The 19,107-nt window shown below is 40.2% G+C and overlaps 1 long non-coding RNA gene across 1 annotated transcript; it reads left to right on the top strand.

The window, feature by feature from the left end:
• Nucleotides 1-2,602: 2,602 nt before the first annotated feature.
• LOC117936552 lies at nt 2,603-17,528 on the top strand. The gene is made up of 3 exons (XR_004654976.1): nt 2,603-2,758; nt 14,090-14,262; nt 16,476-17,528. It is a non-coding gene; the product is annotated as an uncharacterized LOC117936552 (long non-coding RNA).
• The last annotated feature ends 1,579 nt before the right edge of the window (nt 17,529-19,107 follow it).

Here is a 19,107-nt window from a genome sequence, read left to right as displayed (position 1 = left end):
GCGGGGTTGGGGTTGGGAGGGGGGGGGGGGGGGGGGGGGGGGGGGGGGGGGGGGGGGGGGGGGGTCCATTCGTGAGATGCGTCTTTTAATAAGGATTGGGCAAACTTGTCAAATTAATTTGAATGGAGCTGAGCTGTGATTAAGATAAAATGCTTCCGCCGGCTTGTCCCCCCCACCCCCCTCCCCACCTATCCCTCCGTCCAGCAACAGCCGTAATTACTAAGACCTCCGGGATTCATCACCATTATAAATCCCGCCTGCTGCCCACCCATGCCTACAGCTCCCACAGGCTGACAACACGGTTACGCATGGCACATTTATTCCACGAGCCCCCATGTGTGTGACACTGTGCGTTCATTCATGTTGAAGCCTATAAACTCTGAGTTAAAATGAAATTATCACTCCAAGCAGCATCCTGGATTATTTCCTCCCACAGCAGCATTTATCTATGAGCCTCATGGGTGTAGTTTAGAATTTTCTTTTACATTGACTATCACCTCCATACTGAGGCTAATTACTATATTATCACCATTATAAAACCAGGTTATAGTAGACATCCTAATTTTTACAGAAACATATCCAGCAATGTTATGCTATAACAATACTTTGTTTCGACTACTTTTACCACACAAAATTGTAAACAAGAGAATAGGGCTGGCCGATATGGAGAAAATCAGATATCGCGATATTTTTTGACCTAACACCTCAATGTCGATATTGCGACGACAATTGGTGTTTTCACACACCAGATAAATAACCATCATAATGTGGTAGGGCTGTAACGATGAACCAAATGATTGATTGTTTTGACCACGGTTAACAACTGTGGCTAACCCACAAAATCATTAGTAATGTTGACTGTATGGACGACTAATCTAATGGTAATCTAGCTAGCTAGCACTGTCTGTCGGCCTCACTCTCCCGACGCTGCAAGGCTTCAGTCGGGATGTGAGCTAACAACAGCCCCGGGGACTCGTCCACAGTCAGCCGTGGACACATCCGGGGACACATCCACAGTTAGCCCCCAGCCAGCTAGCACCTGTCCGCTATCACTACAGCCCCGGCCCGGGGACACGTCCACAGTCAGCCCCCAGCCAGCTAGCACCTGTCCACTATCACTACAGCCCCGCCCCGGGGACACATTTACAGTCAGCCCCCAGCCAGCTAGCAGGAAGCCTGGTCAGCACTTAACGCCGATGCTAAGGATGCTAACGGCCGTTTTCTGAACCGTTGGGAAACAGACACAGACACCCGAGTCATAGCATCGACCATTCGTAAGTTACACATCCGTTAGCGTTACCAGTAGCCTTTTTGATACCACTTTATAATAAAGCGCCCTAAGGGTAATTGTAATACAATATTTAGTAAGGCTTGTGGTTGTGAAAAATCCCACTGTCTGGGGTTAATTGTTTCCATTTGGTAATAATGTGGCTATAAATGTTGGGAGGCCGTTTATAAATGCTCATGTCTCACTTTCTGATAATAACTTGTCTACAGTTAAATGTCAAGTCATTAATAAAGGGTTTTAATTCTTAAATTCTGCAGGTTTCATTGTTAATAAATCAAATGAATTTGGTTCTGGATTGCTTGCAGCCCATTTTGAAATAAATTCATGGTTAGATAGTCTGAGAGATTTGTAACAACTCAAAAGTTGTTCTCATCAATGGCTTGTAACTGATCCGTAAATATTTAGTTACTGATTCATTAACCATGGTTACATCTTTACAAAGTGTGTCATATTAGAAAATGGTAGCGTCTTTTCCATTAATTGTCACTTGTATGATTATAATTCAGACAGCAACTGACAATGATTTATTATTTACTGGTTTACTGAATTAATCATCAAGAGAGTCAGAAAATAGAAGAAAAAAAATGCCATGACAATATCCCAAAGTGAAGCCCTTGATTGATGTCAAATTACTTGTTGTGTCGGACCAATGTTAGAAATAAAATTGATCCAATTTCATATCCCAGAAGAACAATAAAACCAGCAAATACTCTCGTATTAGGGGCCGGAACACAAACTGTGAATTTTTGTTATTTTCTGTCAATGGACTAATCAACAAATCGCTTAATCATTTCATATGACATATCACTTAAAATGACATGTCACAGAGGAATAAATAATCCCTGCATGGCTTCTACTTTCAGACAGGTTTAGGAGTAAACAAACTGACAGCTACACTGACACATTTCTTAGTCACACAGCCCTCAGGTAAGCTGTGACACAGGCCTATAGGCTGCTGAAGGCTACACTTTGATGAATGTATTATGAGCTGGCAATAGGTATAGGACAGAGAAAAACACTTGAGTACGCTAAATGTTTTACAATTATTTGTAAATATCTGTTTAGACCGACATTTTAGAAGTGACAGTTGTTTTTTTTAACAAATGATTTTGTAGTTCACTTATCCTCAGTTTTGATACATTCTCACATACATATTCTACTTATTTAAGATTAGAATAACAATAAACTAACGGGGAAATTAAAAGAACCATTAACTCTTAGGATGCTGAACTCATTACGGGGTTTAAGTTACTATGTTGATCTGACTCAAAAGACCTCAACCCTGAAACTTCCTCTTCTTCGTTCAACAGCTCGGCTGTCAAATTATCTCTCATTTGATGGCTGTCAATCAGCGAGGGCGTAATGACGTACCAAAAACTTGAGCCTGGAGTGACTTTTGAGGAGTGAAACGTATTCTTGACACTGAAAGCCGCAGTGGCGAGTGGGCATGCAGAAACTGGTCGAAAAGATGTGTGCTAAAGTAATCTATATAATTTGGGTTTAGGCTTTGAGTCGTAAAGACACACACCTTTGAGCTGTAAACACTCTGAACTTGGGTGCAAAGACTTTATATTTTTTATAATTACTATATATCATTTAGCCTGGGTCTTAACAACAATATTGTTAATTTGATTCAATGCAGTTTGATTTACTGTATCAAATCATGACAAGAGTTATCTCAAGAACCTTCACAGATAGAGTAGGTCTGGACCACACTCTATATTATTATTACTCTATATTTTTTTTCTATACAGAGAATAACTTCAAACCAGGTGTACATTGATGTAAGCATAACACAATATCAAAATATTTCATAATCAGAGCATACAAATAAAGTTTGTGTCTATTTAGCTGTGGATGCAACCCCACTCGTTGTTGCCTTGGACTTTTTAGGCTTTCCTGCTCATAAACTCCTACTTTGGAAGTTAGGTCTAAACATATTTGGTTCTTATTTAAACAGACTTAAAAAGAAATCTAAATCTTTCATCCTGTTGGTATGAGGCGTTTTCTACTTCTCTTGTTTTGATCATTTTGTAGTGTACTTTTCGCACTGCAATACAAGCATATGTGTTTTGGAGATATAAAATATATATATAGTATATTTGTCTTGACCTTTGCTGAAAATAATGATGAATCAGAACTGGATTGGCGGCTACATTTCCAAAAAAAGGAACCATCCTTGAAGCGTAAATGTTCGTTTGTCAGGATCAGACCCTGTGCATCTATCTGTGTGTGTGGAAGCTCCTCTGTCGGAAAATCATTTTATCTTCCAGGCGATAATAGCCCCCAGGGGAAATCTGCCTAGGTGGTCCTAACCTCTGTCTGCAGAGCCACGGCAGTATGTGGGCCTCTAGCAGCAGGAGGCAGGAACCCTCACGGCAGGCCTTTGTTCCTGCCTGCGTGCTCCGGCGTCGCTCGCCATGCGTCTCTTCCTCCCCCCGTTTCCCTGAGCTTTTTCCAGAACTTGAAGGAGTAATTAATAACTATGACCCTAGATTTAAATCTAGCTGGCATTTAGTCGATGGAAATAGAATCACAGAGAAGTGAAGTCATGCAACATGGGTGTTTGAGGGGTGATGGTGTGAATCCATTGATTCATCTGTCTCAATTTAATCTGAGCATTGTGCTCACATCTGTCTGGAGAAAGACAGTGAAGATACCAGGAAAATGGACACATCCAATCTGCTTTTCTCTTTGTAAAACATTCAGAAAAAAGTCCTGCAATTTAGCAGCTAACATGGAGAGAGAGAGAGAGAGAGAGAGAGAGAGAGAGAGAGAGAGAGAGAGAGAGAGAGAGAGAGAGAGAGAGAGAGAGAGAGAGAGAGAGAGAGAGAGAGAGAGAGAGAGAGAGAGAGAGAGAGAGAGAGAGAGAGAGAGAGAGAGACCCAAAATCTCTGACTCAGAATTACAGTTCTGAATTCCAAAGTGCAGCAGCAGCCTTGGCAGTAATTATTTACAAATCTGCCTCATTTCCTCTTGCAGACTGTAATGTATGGTGCCCTCACCTTGCACACATTAGCCTTTTTCTGTGATTTGATGTGTTCCGCCCGGTTTTACTCTGCTTTCCCCGGATTCAGTCGAGCAATTCCTCCTCCTTATCCCATCGCCTGCTAATTGGAGTGTATAGAGCACCCTTAATTATCCAGTTAGTAGCATTGCTGAAAGAAAGCCGACGCCTGGCACACAGTCTGGTACAGATGACAGCACCTACACACAGTCACTTCCACAGAAAACCTCAAGTAACACGTGGATTGAAAGCACCGTGTCTGCGTGTACTGTAAACTGCATGATGAAAGGTCGCAGTCATATTCTGTCGATGTATCTTTTCAAACTTTCTTCAGGTAGAAGGAATGGCACTAGAGACTTCTGGTATTATTTCTTCTGGTTCTTTCTGTTTTTTTATTTTAGCACATTGTGCACCAACATATGAAAGATTTACATTCCCCCTCGGATCCATCCATCACTCTATATTGTGTTACATAAATTGTCTTTTTCGGTTTTCTTCCAGTTTTAAATCTACAGCTCACTGAAAAAGCACGGTGGAGCAGCTGTGTTAAGCTCATTGATCGATAATATAATAAGATGTGCATTACTACATATTATATTATTGAAATGTTAATACTAATGTGTCGGTGTGTAACGCTGCATTCATGCCATGTCAGAAGAATCGAAAGAACATCAATAACTCTTGTAGGCAAAAAATAGCCTAAATTACTGACCCTCTAGGTTTTGTTGTCCTTTTGTATGCCATAGTTCTTTGCACCAAATGTGAGATATCATTGCTGCCTCCAACACCTCTGACTCAGGATTACAAGTCTGAAGCTAATGGGAAGTTTTTTACAACCTCAGCTGCTCTGAATTACAGTCCAAAGCATATGACATAAACGTGCCATAAGTAGAATTTTGCTCTGGTAGCTGGTCAAGGTGAAGGACATTTGTTGGTTTGTTTAATGTAAAACATGTTCATCATTTATTTAGCATGAAATCTTAATCCGAAAAGTAACTAATCTGAAATTTAGTGGAGTAGAAGTATAAAGTAGCAGAAAATGGAAATACTTAACTAAAGTACGACCGAGTACCTAAAAATTGTATCGCACATGAGTAAATGTACTCTTGTGTATTATTAGCCTAGTGAAGGAAAAACAATCCTCAGTATGCTTTAGTAACATGTGGTTTTTTGATTAAACATACATTTTAGTTGGTTCAGGAGCACACGTCTGTTTGGATAGGTTGCTTCACAGCCCGGATATAAGAACGGTAGGGTTGCGGATGATAAAGATCATCGGCTGGAATTAAAAGCCAGGGTACGGACCACAATCAATATTTGCTCTCACCTATTACAGGGCTGTCCTGCTACATGAATGTAGACAATGATGATCCTTCTTCGATGGCAGACGGTATTAAACTGACCAGAGACAATAAACAGGACTGTGTTGTTGTGGAACAGTTCGGTTTCTATAAAACGCTGTGCTTTGTTGGGAATTATTGTCAGAAAATATTGAATGTTCTCTTGTTGTTGCAGCTGAACACGACAGAAGACTTTCCCTTAGTGAACTTATTCTAGCCTGTTGACTGCTTTATGAGGTCCCAAATTCTCATGTTTTTATTGTGATTTTGCGTGAGGTTGGTTCTGTTTTCGAGAGGGAACACCAAATTGAAGTCATATACATTAACCACAAACTCATTAAGAAACCTCACACCGGGTCTCTTGACCCAATGTTGAGAAACTCTTCAGCTGTTGACCCAATTTTCAAAAATCTTTCAAGGACATTCGTCAATGTTTCTTTATACAATGAGGCAGATCCCCACTAAGACCTAAATTTATCAAACACCGCCAAGTGATTCAGCTTCATGTGTCCCTCTTCATGAACTAGGATTTGGAACACTTTTGTTTTTGTGCTAATATGTGCAAACACAGTTGCCATGCTCATCTGGCAGTGAGGGTGAGCAAACCTCTTTAGCAAACACAAACATCTTGGAAGCACCCGGTTAAGTCTATAAGTCACATTCAGGATGTGACTCAGTTTTAAGTGGTTCACACACTCAGACGTAGATGTTTACATGTGCACGTGGCAACAAAATAAGGGGCAGCATTGATAATATTCTAAAATCACAACCCCATTTACACCTGGTATTTAAATGCAATCAGTATCTGGGTAGGTTATCTAGATAATGACATATCTGATCGCAGGCCAGTGCATTTACACCTCGTATTAATAAGCATTCGAGTTATTGCGATTCATCTGAGCATATCACAACTTGATATGCAAATGAACTAAGCAGAGACTTATCAACAACCATGTCCCAGGTCAAGAAACGTGATGCTACTGCATGACCTCTATTTTTCTTTTGCTGAGCTTGGTTGTCTGTATAATTTGCCAATGGATGTATTTTATGGATGTATTTCTTGAATACATGCTTGCCTGAGATAGCAGCAAGAGGCTGAGTTGGTTTACCCTTCACATTGTTAGGCAAGTTGTGGCCAACTTGTACAATTTGATTTTACAGATTCCATTGCATCCAATTGCATTCTAATTTCAATAAGTTCTACGCTCATTTAGTACATCTTGCTTTAAGATGCATTTTCCCTTATCCATGTGATCTATATCTATAATTAGATATACAGTAGATTAAGTGTTAACACCAGGTGTAAATTGGATAACTTATTTGTGTTAAATATTGTTTAGTTGTCTTCTGTATAAAGATATATTAAAATTTACATATTCTAGTTCAAAGCTACACAAACATAAGCATCTACCCTTAAAGTACAAAAACTTTTACCTACTGTTTTGTTAATTTTATACTTAGTAGTGCAGTGCCTATTCACTTTCTTAATCTCTTCTTGAAAGAGCTGTAACAAGCAAAGGAGAGCGAGCTGTACCCCGCATGCTGTTTGGCGATGTAACAGTTAATGTTAGTTAGTTTGATAAAGCACCTTCTACAGCCAAAGTCAAAAATTACTTCACAAGATAAGCATTTGTGTAAATACAGTACAATCCAACAGATGATAAACAAGGGAAAAAAGAAAATTTCCAAATAAACATTGAAAATAATTTCAACGATTTAAACCTAAAACCCAAAGTTTACAAACACGAGTCAACAACGAATATTAATCAAATGTGTCTTCAGCTGCTTTTTAAAAGCTTCAACAGAGACTGCAGAAGGTAAGACAGTAGGAAGGGCGTTCCACAGGTTTGGAGCCACTGCTTCAAAGGAACGATCACCTTGAGTTTTTAAACAACTGTGTAGGACCACCAGTAATAGGGGTCCCCTCTCAATACACTAAACTGTGTGTACATTAAAACACTACTAATGGGGGCGGCCTCTACCCAGTAAGAGCATTTGCGCCGTGTAGGCTCCTGCAGCGGCCCGGGTTTGGATCCGACCTGCGGCCCTTTGCAGCGTGTCATCCCCCATCTCTCTTCCCCTTTCCTGTCTATCCACTGTCACTAAATATAGGGGAAAAGCCCTCAAAAAATCAAAAAAAAAAAAAACAGTACTAATGAATATTTCCTGAATATTTCAAGAGCTCACATTTAACACTGCACTTCCTTGGATCCTCAGCAATTCACCTGCCAAGAGTAAAGTTGTATTTTGTGAAAAGACAGACACCTTTTATTTTAGTTAGCTAATTAAAACAGAAATGCTAAGACTTCGCTCAGGTAGACCTCCCTTGGTTTTGGTCAAATTTAAGTCAGGCATAAGATGTCAAACTCCTCTGTCCGGTCCTGTTCTCCTATGTGTTTTAGGCTTGTAGATCACGAAGATTTTCTACCATCTGCTGAGTTTGTATTTAAAAAAAATTATTTTTCATTTTTATTCTCCAACATCTGGGCGTCAATCAGGTCTAACTAATGTCTGGATGAACTTTGTGGTTTTGATACAAAGATCTTAGCAACCACTTATGTTTAGATATAGAGACTTCAAGGCAGTCAGGCACGGAGACATGACACACACAAACTCCACCAAACACACTTGTCACTGTGATCATTTCATCAATATCAGGTGAAATGAATACAACTTTTAATATTTTTTTTACAGAACTGTCAACCAGAACTAGCCTCTATTTATCTGTGTGCTGACTCAACCTCTAAGCTGCAGCCTTTGCTTTGTCAAAGTTCATAATGGCAGATGCTGAAATTGTCTACTGCACAATAGCAATGCAAAAAATGTATGACAGCGAATGAACTCTGCTTCCGGTCTGTGATTGTGTTATTTAAAAGGGTCTGTGTACAAACAGCCTTTGTATTCTCAGGATGAGCTTTATTGTGACAGCAAGTATAGTGTGATATAGCGGATAGCACTGAGAACTTAAACAATTCATTTAAATGATCAAACAGAGACATCTTTGATCCCAAACTGCCCAAATTTGTCAAAATGTATTGACTTTTGAGACCTAAGTGCTTGATATTGTGATATGTTGAGTCTGTTTTATGCATTCAGGACTTTGAAGAATTGTGTAATGGGCCTCAGTTTGCGTCATACTTGCATCAGTTAGTAGAGCAGGCACACGTAGAGGTTTACACCTTGACACAGCCGTTTCAGGTTTGACTCTGACCCACCCTTTGCTTCATGTCATTCCCCTTCTCTCTCCCCTTTCATATCTTCATCTGTCCAGTGGAATTAAAGATCTAAAATGGTCCAAAAAAATCTTTAAAAAAATAAATAAAAGATTTTTCTGCATACGCCAGAAACTGCATACACAATTTGTTCTCCTGGTTGCTTTATGCTGAGTTGTCCCAAATGAATACCAGTCTGCTACTTCTTGTACTGAGTATGTACAGTATACTGTACTGTACAGTGTTTGCTTTTTCTAATGTATTTGCTCACTGTGTGGCTCCCAATGAATGCAAACAGCTTAAAACTGCAGTAAAAAAATATAGCTTGTAGGTTGTATTCATGTTTAATTTTGTTATTGCAAAATAAGGCCATGATTATAGTAAATATAATTATTAATCTTAGGTCGTAAAGTTGGGTTACGCTCAGATTGTGTTCAGGGTCTAATTTAATTGTCGTTTGTAACTTAATATGTCTGTCTGCTGTTTGGTGCTGAACAGGTAGTGTAAAGTGGGTTTTCAACACTTAGATGTGGAAAACTGCCACCTGCCGCAGTCGAAAGACACCGTGAGAGCGTGCGAGTGAACCAGAACAGTAAAGTTGTGGGCCAGCAGATAAACAATAAGCTGAAACTCTGCAGATTCAGGTGTTAATTCTCTGTCGGTTCTTCACTACAAGCCACCCTTGCACATTATCACATTGTTTTTACATTGTCATTTGATACATGTTATTAGAAACGATATATCAATTGTAGCCACATTAAAGTTTTCATTTTGTTTATCATTTTTATTACACTTCATTTTACTTTTTTGGAACAAATTGGCACATCCAAGAATTCTTCTCTGCAGGGGAGTTCATATTTATTCAAGAACTATAAGTTGCTGGCAGATGCTTTCAGTATTTCAGTGGTGAGATTATTGCCATGAGCAAATCAAAAAGGTAGCTTGCATGTCAATAGCAAATATTCTCTACGTTATATACAACATGGTGTCAAATGCGGTTATTTATCGCTTATGTTGCTAGCCTTTCACACTCATAATCTGAAAAATATGCAGGCTGGCTGACCAACTGTGCAAAGCAGACCACTGTAGAACGAACCTGTAAAATATCCTTGGTCAAGCTCAGAGTGGAGATCCAAGTCAGACTCAGCTCTGCTTGGTTTGAAAGGTCAGAGCTTAACCTCAGTTGTCACCAGCCGTTCAAATGTCATCACCTGTTTCTGAAGGTATTTCAATGTGCATTGGCCATTTCCATGAACTGTGTTTGTTGTGAAAAGGTTCCTACACTAGCTGGATGGACCTGGAATAACCTGCTGAAAATATTCCCCTCCATGTCACCCATGTGAAGGGTGTATTCATGCATTTCCTCAAGCCCTGATGGTAAAAAACACAGACCCAGCTCACTTTTTACACTCTGTGTCAGTCATTCTGGAAGGCAGGAAAGCAGAGGGAGGCATCTATAAAACAAACATGGTAGCAGCAGTGGAAGGGCAGAAGTGGCAGGATGGGAACTGCTGCCAGACACATTACAAGGAGCTCTAATGAGGGAGCCCACACTCTCATCCCCCCCGCCAACACGGAGGAACGCAAGGCGGGAATTAATTGTGAGGGCGATGATGGCGAGCGAGCTGAGGAGCAGGTCATTACTGCACGCCTCCTCCTGGAGCGCCGCGGGCAGAGCGTGGAACGCCACGCTACTTGCACAATTCCCATGATCCCATAGCGGGGGGAGCTAGCAGGAGGGGGAACGAAGCGGACAGAGAGAGAAAGAGAAATAGGAAAAGATTCTACAAGGGAAGGCAAGCAGGCAGCTTTTTCTTTGTTGGAAACAAAACAGTTAAAGAAAATGTATTGATTATTGTTTCCCTATATCAAATTTTCTTTATTTCCATTTGCAATATTGCACTTTGCCTTATGCTGCAGACTTGATCTTCATATTCCTTCTTCCAATATACGTACTAAACAGTAATGACATGCTCTTTGTCCCTTAAGGTTATTTGTCTTTTGCATTTAGTTTACTAATAAATCACACACTGCAAGCTTGATTATTAGTGGATTTAATTTGCAGTCTGACATTGCAAGGTGGACAATGTAAAAAAAAATATGGAAAAATGCTCAATAATCAGGTGCAAGGAGCAATGTCAAAAAAATATGACACCTCGAAGGAGAAGTGAAAAAACCGCTTCATATTAAGGTAATGATCAGATTTTGATCATTACCTTAATATTCTGATCTGCACACGGTGTAATAACTGAGTCTTTGTCATTTCTCTTTGTATGGTTGTCGCCCTTATGAAAGCTGACATCAGACTGACTGCATTGGACACATTGCCCTCTAGTGGACATTTAATGTATGCATGTAATGTATGTCCCAGCCACAGACCAAAGTGACTTACATCTAGGATTGTTACTGCTATTATCCTGCAGCAGTTAAAGGAGTGAGATTAATATTAAATAATTTAGTGTGTCATCTGCGGTTAGCAAGACTCATAGGAAGCATATATCTGCACATAAATGCATTTATAGTTATAATAATAAAAAATCATGCCTAATCATTTGTCCTATGTGAACGCCAGTGGGCTCCACAATAATGGACATCGTGGCTGTGTCAAATAAATATATTCATGAATTACAATGAATAAGTGTATCGAGGTAAAATCCATTATTTAATATGCATTGATATCATTCAAATAGTATTGATCACAAAAGTGGAGGTGTAAATAAAAGGCAGCAGATGAGATCTTATTTTTTTTAACATCCAATCAACACAACTAGTGTTATTACTATAGCTGCTGCGAAATTAAAATGTCTCCTTAGACATGGAAAATTCATTATGACTAAGTAATTCAATGCAAAAACAGAAATACAAGCAAATTCTAACTGACTTTTCGCCCTTTCTATCCCCCCCCCATAAGCGAGGAGCTTTTTGCATTATCCTAAGTCATAACGAGAGAGCAGAAGAGACACACCTCTTTGATGATGCATTTAATGACCCCATTCAGCGCTTTTCCGTTTTCCCTACTTCCATGACTTGAAACCATAATGAGACCAGTGCTGTTGCCTTGGGGATGGCCAAGCCCATTGCATTAGCACATGAAATCATTTAGGCCATGTCTCCCGGAATAAACATGTCATTATGGTGAAGCTGAAAGCCAACTTCTGCCAAGGGTTTTTATTTATTTGTCCTGATAAAGTATTCCACGGGAAACACTGAGACTAGAATTAACTAAACCTGTCTCTAACTTGGTTTGCTGTTGCATGTACTATAAGACTATTGGGGGGGAAAAAAAGAAAATTAATTGTAGAAAGTAAGGTGAAGCAGAATTTAGCAAAACGTCAAAGATCTCACAGTATTGTTCTGGTACATTACTTTCTATTATTTAATAGAAACAAAGAAGTTTATTGGTCTCCCTGTAGAGAAAACTCGTTAAGTCGTGTAGGTGAGATTATATGTATGTTCAACTTGCTAAAAACAACCTTTTTATTTTGACTATTTGTCATACCTAAGTGTAAAAGCATATAACAGAAGAACTGTAGGGCCAAAATTCATGCATGAGTCTTCATTTGAAACCTAAATTCTTCTAGTTTCTGTGACGAAAACACGTTTCAGTTAAGAAATCTTTGGTCTTTGTGTTATAATAAGTAATATAGGCTAACTGAGATATGATTTATGTAACACTATGCAAATCACCATAAATACCTTCTATATCTTCTCAACACCTGTATGAAGTTTTTAGACCTCTTGGCTTACTAAACATCCTTAAATTCTGATTGGATAATAATAAAAGAAAAAATGTGTTTAAAGAAGTAAAGTTTTTTTAGTGACAGATTTTATTTAAATAGTTTAGAGACAAATGTATGTGTACACAGGGTGTCCATGTGTGCTCGATACTGATATGTTAACCATTTTGATTGTTATCACTACATTGAATGGGCGTTATCAGTGGTTATCAGCTTCATAGATGTAGGTCAGAGGGGGCTTGCTACACCTGCTAGTAGGTTCAGAAGGCAGTTATTATCTCTGTGAGCTGGGACTTGGCCTGTAGGGGTCACTTTTCAACGCTCTGGGAACATGAGTGAACATACTAATATACTAATATTTGTGTCTAAGAAAGATAGCAAGTTCACTTTTGTCGTGCACTTTTGAAATGTTATCGGTCCGAATGGATAAAATACTGATTCATCTGAGTCATTTTGCGGAAATTGTGAAGCTTAAAAAAATTGTATCCACTGATTTACAGACGTCTTGTGTTAGTTCATGGGAAGTCTTTTAAGGCCCCATGGCATCAAGTGATAGAAACTGAAGTTGTGATTCCACTGTTTGGCCCAGGCCCCAAGGAAGTGTACCAGACTTTGAAGTCAAATTGAACATAGGGCCAAACGGTGGAATTGCAACTCCTGGGTCATCACTCGATGCTCACTGGCCCAAAAATACTCTCCCCATAGACTTATATGGCCAAAGACATGTCTGAAAATCAGTGGATACAATTTTTTTAAAAGACTTTCACTATCAGTATTTGATCCCTTCAGTCCAATAAAATTTGAAAAGTCTTGGGAGACCGGCCCAATTAAATCATTAAATCCCCATTCAAGTTAGTGGAGTGATTAACTGGAAGTAGCCGGCTCGGCCGGTGGAGGTCTCCACTGCGCCTTCTCTATGGGGTAGTGCCGGTCACCCGAGTATTTTTTAGGCTCCATGGTGGCTTTATGCACCACTGAGCAACTTTGATAGGAATGAACGAGGCTCCGCCACAAATGCTGTATCTAGTTAGACATTCATGGTTTGTCCACTAGGTCAAATTGGCTTCAAAGCCGGGCGCCCCTCCTGGGGGAAAGTCCTACTCCCTTTTGCTATACCACATCATTTTACAGCCCCGCAAACAAAGATGGGCAAGCCAGTTTACCAATAGATGATAACGGCCTACTGAGCCATCTAGGAGGTATTGTAAAATCCCACTCTTGTATCTCAACCTCCCTTGAAACCAAGAATTTGAGAACAGTCAGAATGACACAACTTAAATCTGATCTTTGTCTTGGCACCCACATCAAAGCTATTCTAATACAAGTAGAATTTGGAGTCTTTATGAGAAATAATATTTTTTACATGAGTTAGGAATCCCCTTTTAACCGATAATCTTATACCATATTTGGTGACGTTTTGTTCTCTGATCAAGAACACTTGTTTCATATTGAAATTCTTTATTATGACACAACCCTGACCAGAATCCAATTGATTGTGTTCGCAGCTCAAATCCCGGGTTTGCTTGACCTCACTGTAAGGAAAGCCGTGCTCACCCAGACTACTCTGTTATCTTAACCACATCAGAGAACTACAAAGCATCTCGGCTCTACGGACATTCAGCACTCGATAATCTATGAGTCATCGTGAACCTCTGCTGCTGCAGGATTGTGACTGAAGGTAGGTCAGAGGTTGGAGCACATCACACAGATTTTAATATTGTCCCTGCTTGTTGCATCCTGCAGATTTTTCCTGACACCCCTGAAGGATTTATATCCCTGACACGGTATCTGCTTAAGAAACAGAGATATTTTAATTCATTTTTTTCACACTACCATGGAGGTGGCAGTAAGTCAGTCTGTAGAAGAGTTGGCTTAGGGACCGGAGGGTCGGTGGTTCAAGTCACTGTTTGAACCAAATTGCGGAGTGTGGACTGGCAGCTGGAGAGATGCCAGTTCACCTCCTGGGCACTACCAAGGTGCTCTTGAGCAGGTCACTAAACCCCCCCCCCCGCCGCTCAGGGTGCTGGTCCAGCACTGGCAGCCCACTCACTCTTTACATCTCTCCATTTGTGCATGTAAAGGAGCATCAGTGTTTTACAGGCCTGTGTGTAGTGTGTAATAACAGCAGAGTGTAAATTGTAATTTCCCCATAGGGGATCAATAAAGAGTATAAATTAATAATAAATTCTGATTAATGTATTAGGTTGAGGCCTGAAGGAGGCTTGGAGAACTGAGGGTCAAATGGAGATCACTGATCGTGATAGGAACCTAGGGAGTGAGATTAAGTTTGGGACAAAATCTCCAAGGTAATATAGCTTCACACTTCTATCTAGTAAACCAAATATTGAATTATCTTTCTTTGTTGTCTCAAAAATATTCATTTGAATATATCAAACTCTTATAAAGTCAGCTTGTTTATTTTGATTACGGGGGGGGGGGGGTTTACATTTTCTTTCTTCTGTCTTAAAGCAATAGTCAGGTGCCCATATGAACATTAACACAGGTTTTGCTGCTGCCATGTTAAAAACAGTTGAGCCAAAACCAAGCATCCCCTACCGGCCCAAGCAAACTTTCTTTTTCTTCTTTTACAGCTAAAGAAAATAGGTTTCTGAAAACAGCTGAGGTGAGAAATAGGTAGTGCAGTAACAAAATTGTGATTCATATTTGATCAGCACTGCCTAGTGACAGTTTGATCGCAGTTCACAAGCAGTAAATGACACAGCGTTACAGATTATTTTTTCTTCGTGTGCGGGGGGAAATTGGTAATTGAAAATGGTATGGAAATTTTCTACAGATTATGCAAAGTTGCTGGATGTTGGCAGAACCTGGAACATGATGTTGTATACGCTGATCCAGAGTATCCCAAACATGCTCTATGGGTGACATGCCCGGTGAGTATGCTGGCCATGCAAGAACTGGGATGTTTTCAGCTTCCAGGAATTGTATACAGATCCTTGCAACATGGGGCTGTGAATTCTCATGCTGCAACATGAGATGATGGTCGTGGATGAATGGCACAACAATGGGCCCCAGGATCTCGTCACGGTATTTCTGTGCATTCAAAATGCCATCAATGAAATGCACTTGTGTTTGTTGTCCATAACATACGCCTGACCATACCATAACCTCACCGCCACCATGGTCCACTTGATCAACAACCTTGACATCAGCAAACCACTCACCCACACGACGCCATAAGACACTGTCGGCCATCTGCCCTGTACAGTGAAAACCGGGATTCATCCTTGAAGACAACACTGCTCCAAAGTGCCAGACACCACCGAATGTGAGCGTTTGCCCACTCAAGCTGGTCACGACGACTTACTGCAGTCAGGTCGAGACCCCGATAAGGACGATGAGCACGCAGATGAGCTTCCCTAAGATGCTTTTTGACAGCTTGTGCAGAAATTCTTTGGTTATGTAAACCGATTGTTGCAGCAGCTGCATCTGCATCTTTGAGTTTAGCTCATGAAAAATGGGAGCAAAAACAAAAGGGTTGCGTTTATAATTTTGGTCTGTGTACATATAGGCATGTAAATGTTGTCTTAAAGCAGACTTGCAAAAAAGAACCTACCCTTTAATACCCCAAAAACTCTTAACAACCCTGAAAACCTTTTTAAAAGGCCTTTTAAAAAAATTGCCTTTTTAGGAAAAAGAAGTTTAGCCTATATTATGGGCTTCAGGCTTCATACCCTCTCCTCCCTCTTGTTGTTTTTTTTGCAAAAATACATACCTCAAACTGAAATTACCGATTCACCAGCAATACCTGCAGCAGCTAAAAACATGATAATTTATGTACATGGTTGTTTGTGAGTGGGGGTGGGAGGATATCAGGGAGCGCTCGTGTTTGTGCGTAAATCATGTCTAACCATATGCTGCCTTCCTCAGCAGCACACTAGCAGCTGAAATTGATCATCAACCATCCTACTGCTCAAAACAGCGTGGGCAGAGGGAGAGCAAGGTCACAGCCAAGGACTTGCCACAATCAGTGATGGGCTGCAGAAGGGGGCTTATGTGTCACGGCACAGCTGTTACGCTACATACTCTGAGTCACAAGCACACCTTTGCGAATGCAGAACATCACCTTAATTACCTTAATGCCAGACTGTCTCTCCCCATCTGGATAGATTCTGCCCTGGAAGCCTTAATCTAAGTCTTATTTCGACCATCCCCACACACTGTTTTGGGAGTAAAATCCTAGCATTGCCTTGGCTTATCTGTTTTTATTTCCTGTCAGGTTTAAGTGTTTTATGGTTCAGCAGTTCAGAGAAAGGGAGGTTTGTCTGATGATAGACAACATGGCTAGGGGCAGTTGTGCTGTGTGCTCGTCATGCTGAACCGAGCCCGGAGCAGGTTAAGGGATAATTTTGTGTCTGTACTATCTGGAAGGACCGTCTCAGCTGCCAATGCAAAGATAAGCAAGGAGGATGCTGCTGCTGCAGCCTGTTGAGCTGCCTGCATCTGGGTCTGCATCATTCCAGGCTGACAAACAACTTGAGGAACAATCTTGGGCAAGTGCATTGTTTACCATCACATCTAGGAAAGCCATGTAGTCTCTGTGCTAGGTGCAAAAGTTGATTATTTATTTTAAAAACAACAGTATTCCTGTGTGGAAATGACAATAAAACATCAGATTTTTACTGGTAGACGTGGGACACATACACTATTAATAATATAAACACATAGAGGAAAAATCAAAAGAAAAAAACATTAGTAAAGTGTTGGCACTTGAAGCAATCAGAAATGTATCATAATATATGTATACATCATCTCTTTTGTAACCAAAAACTTAATCTGATAAATGTAGTTTCCCACTGAAATATAGTGGTAATATGCCGTAACATAGTATCATATGAAAATACCCTAGTAAATACAAGTATAACTGATGGTTGGTGTGACATTAAGTCACAAAGGTCAAGTGCCAGCTGTCTGCACATGGAGTGGCTGCATGTAATTTTTTTAATTTTCCTCCAGATTCCATCCTTTTAGTTCTGTTACTTTTAAATCAAGTATAGGTAGACTGCAATAAATACAATAGAATAAATCATGTATGACAGCACAAATGTTTAGGTAGGATTAGTGAAAAGCAGTTTTTTGTGTTCCAAAACTGCAATGCTGTTTTACTGTGATCTTGGTGTCCAGGAAACTAACTGAAGGAAACTGCCAAGCCTGTTCATACCGCAAAACCCAATCTCTTTAAAAGGAGATAAGTCATCATCTGCTTCACGCCAAACACCCGAGAATTTAGTAACAGTGAGCCTTCAGTGCTTTATGAGCATGCGGTTTGCTACTAGATACTAATCCTGAACAATGTTGGAATTGTTATGTCTAGGAAAGGTTGTGACAGATCATTTCTGCTTTACTTTCTGTTCATTAACAGGGCCAATTTATTATTGATATAATATAAGATAAACTGTTGTTTATTCCCCGGAAATTCGGTTGTCGCAGCAGTAGGATATAAATAAATACTGATAAGTACAGAAAGTAACAAAAATAGATAAGAGTTTAACAAAAATGACAATAGAATACAAATAGGTAAAAGGGAGAGTAGTGTGAAAGCAGCAGTCACCAAGTCTGTTAACCATGTACACCAGACTAATGTGATATGATTAAGTAATAATACTCAGTGTTTCTATGATATAATACACAAGGCCATTTATTATAATAACTTAATATATTATTATATGGTACATTATGATATAGTGTTGGATATGACACATAGTATACGGTGTAGTAATATAGTATAGAATAACACAGGATATAGTATAATGTAGAAGTATAACATAGATAAATGTTTTTCATTCCACATGTCCATTTAGAAAGAGAAATCTTTGTTCAACCACACTTTTACTGTCTTTTCTCTTTTGGTTTAAGGTTTAAGATTCAGTCTGCACCAAAGATGCAAACCCATCTGAGAGCAGTGACCCAAACGAGTCGGGGGCCAGGCGATGACTCCCCTCTGGAGAAGTGGGTGAGAGGCGTATATCCCACAGCTGATAGAAAGGGCTTCCCTGCTCTTAACAGAGGGTCGTGCCTACAGAGGCTTCAGGGTGTGTGAGGGGAGGATGGAAGCACCTGCAGCCTGAATGCGGGAACCAGCTCTTAAACCTCAAGAAGCTGTTGGTCGCCACGGGAACAGCAGCAGGCCATGATTGGCCTTGTCCAACCCTGCTGTGCCCGGGGAGGAACTTTGAGAATCGTTAGATAGCACACACACCGCAGAGAGAGAGGCATTGTGAAGCAGGACAAAAGTCTTGCAATAACAAATATGTGCAGGAAATGTAAAGTAGTGTGAAACAGCACAAACATTTTCAAATGTGGTGACTTTTGGAGCTCAATAATATCAAATAAGCGTTTTCCAGTTACTCTCCCTCTCTTCACACCCCCTCTTATCCCCCACCACCCTGCCCCAGACCCCCAGCTGTGGCTTAAACAATTAGGCTATGTGAGACCCACACTAACGACTCTCTCTTGTCTTTTAAGATAACTACAGGAGGAGGGGAAGCACTGGGTGACATATTGT

This window comes from Etheostoma cragini, chromosome 2 (assembly GCF_013103735.1).
Source record: "Etheostoma cragini isolate CJK2018 chromosome 2, CSU_Ecrag_1.0, whole genome shotgun sequence".
Taxonomy (NCBI): Eukaryota; Metazoa; Chordata; class Actinopteri; order Perciformes; family Percidae; genus Etheostoma; species Etheostoma cragini.
Note: the sequence above shows the minus strand (reverse complement) of the source record. Positions and strands in the feature narration are given on the sequence as shown.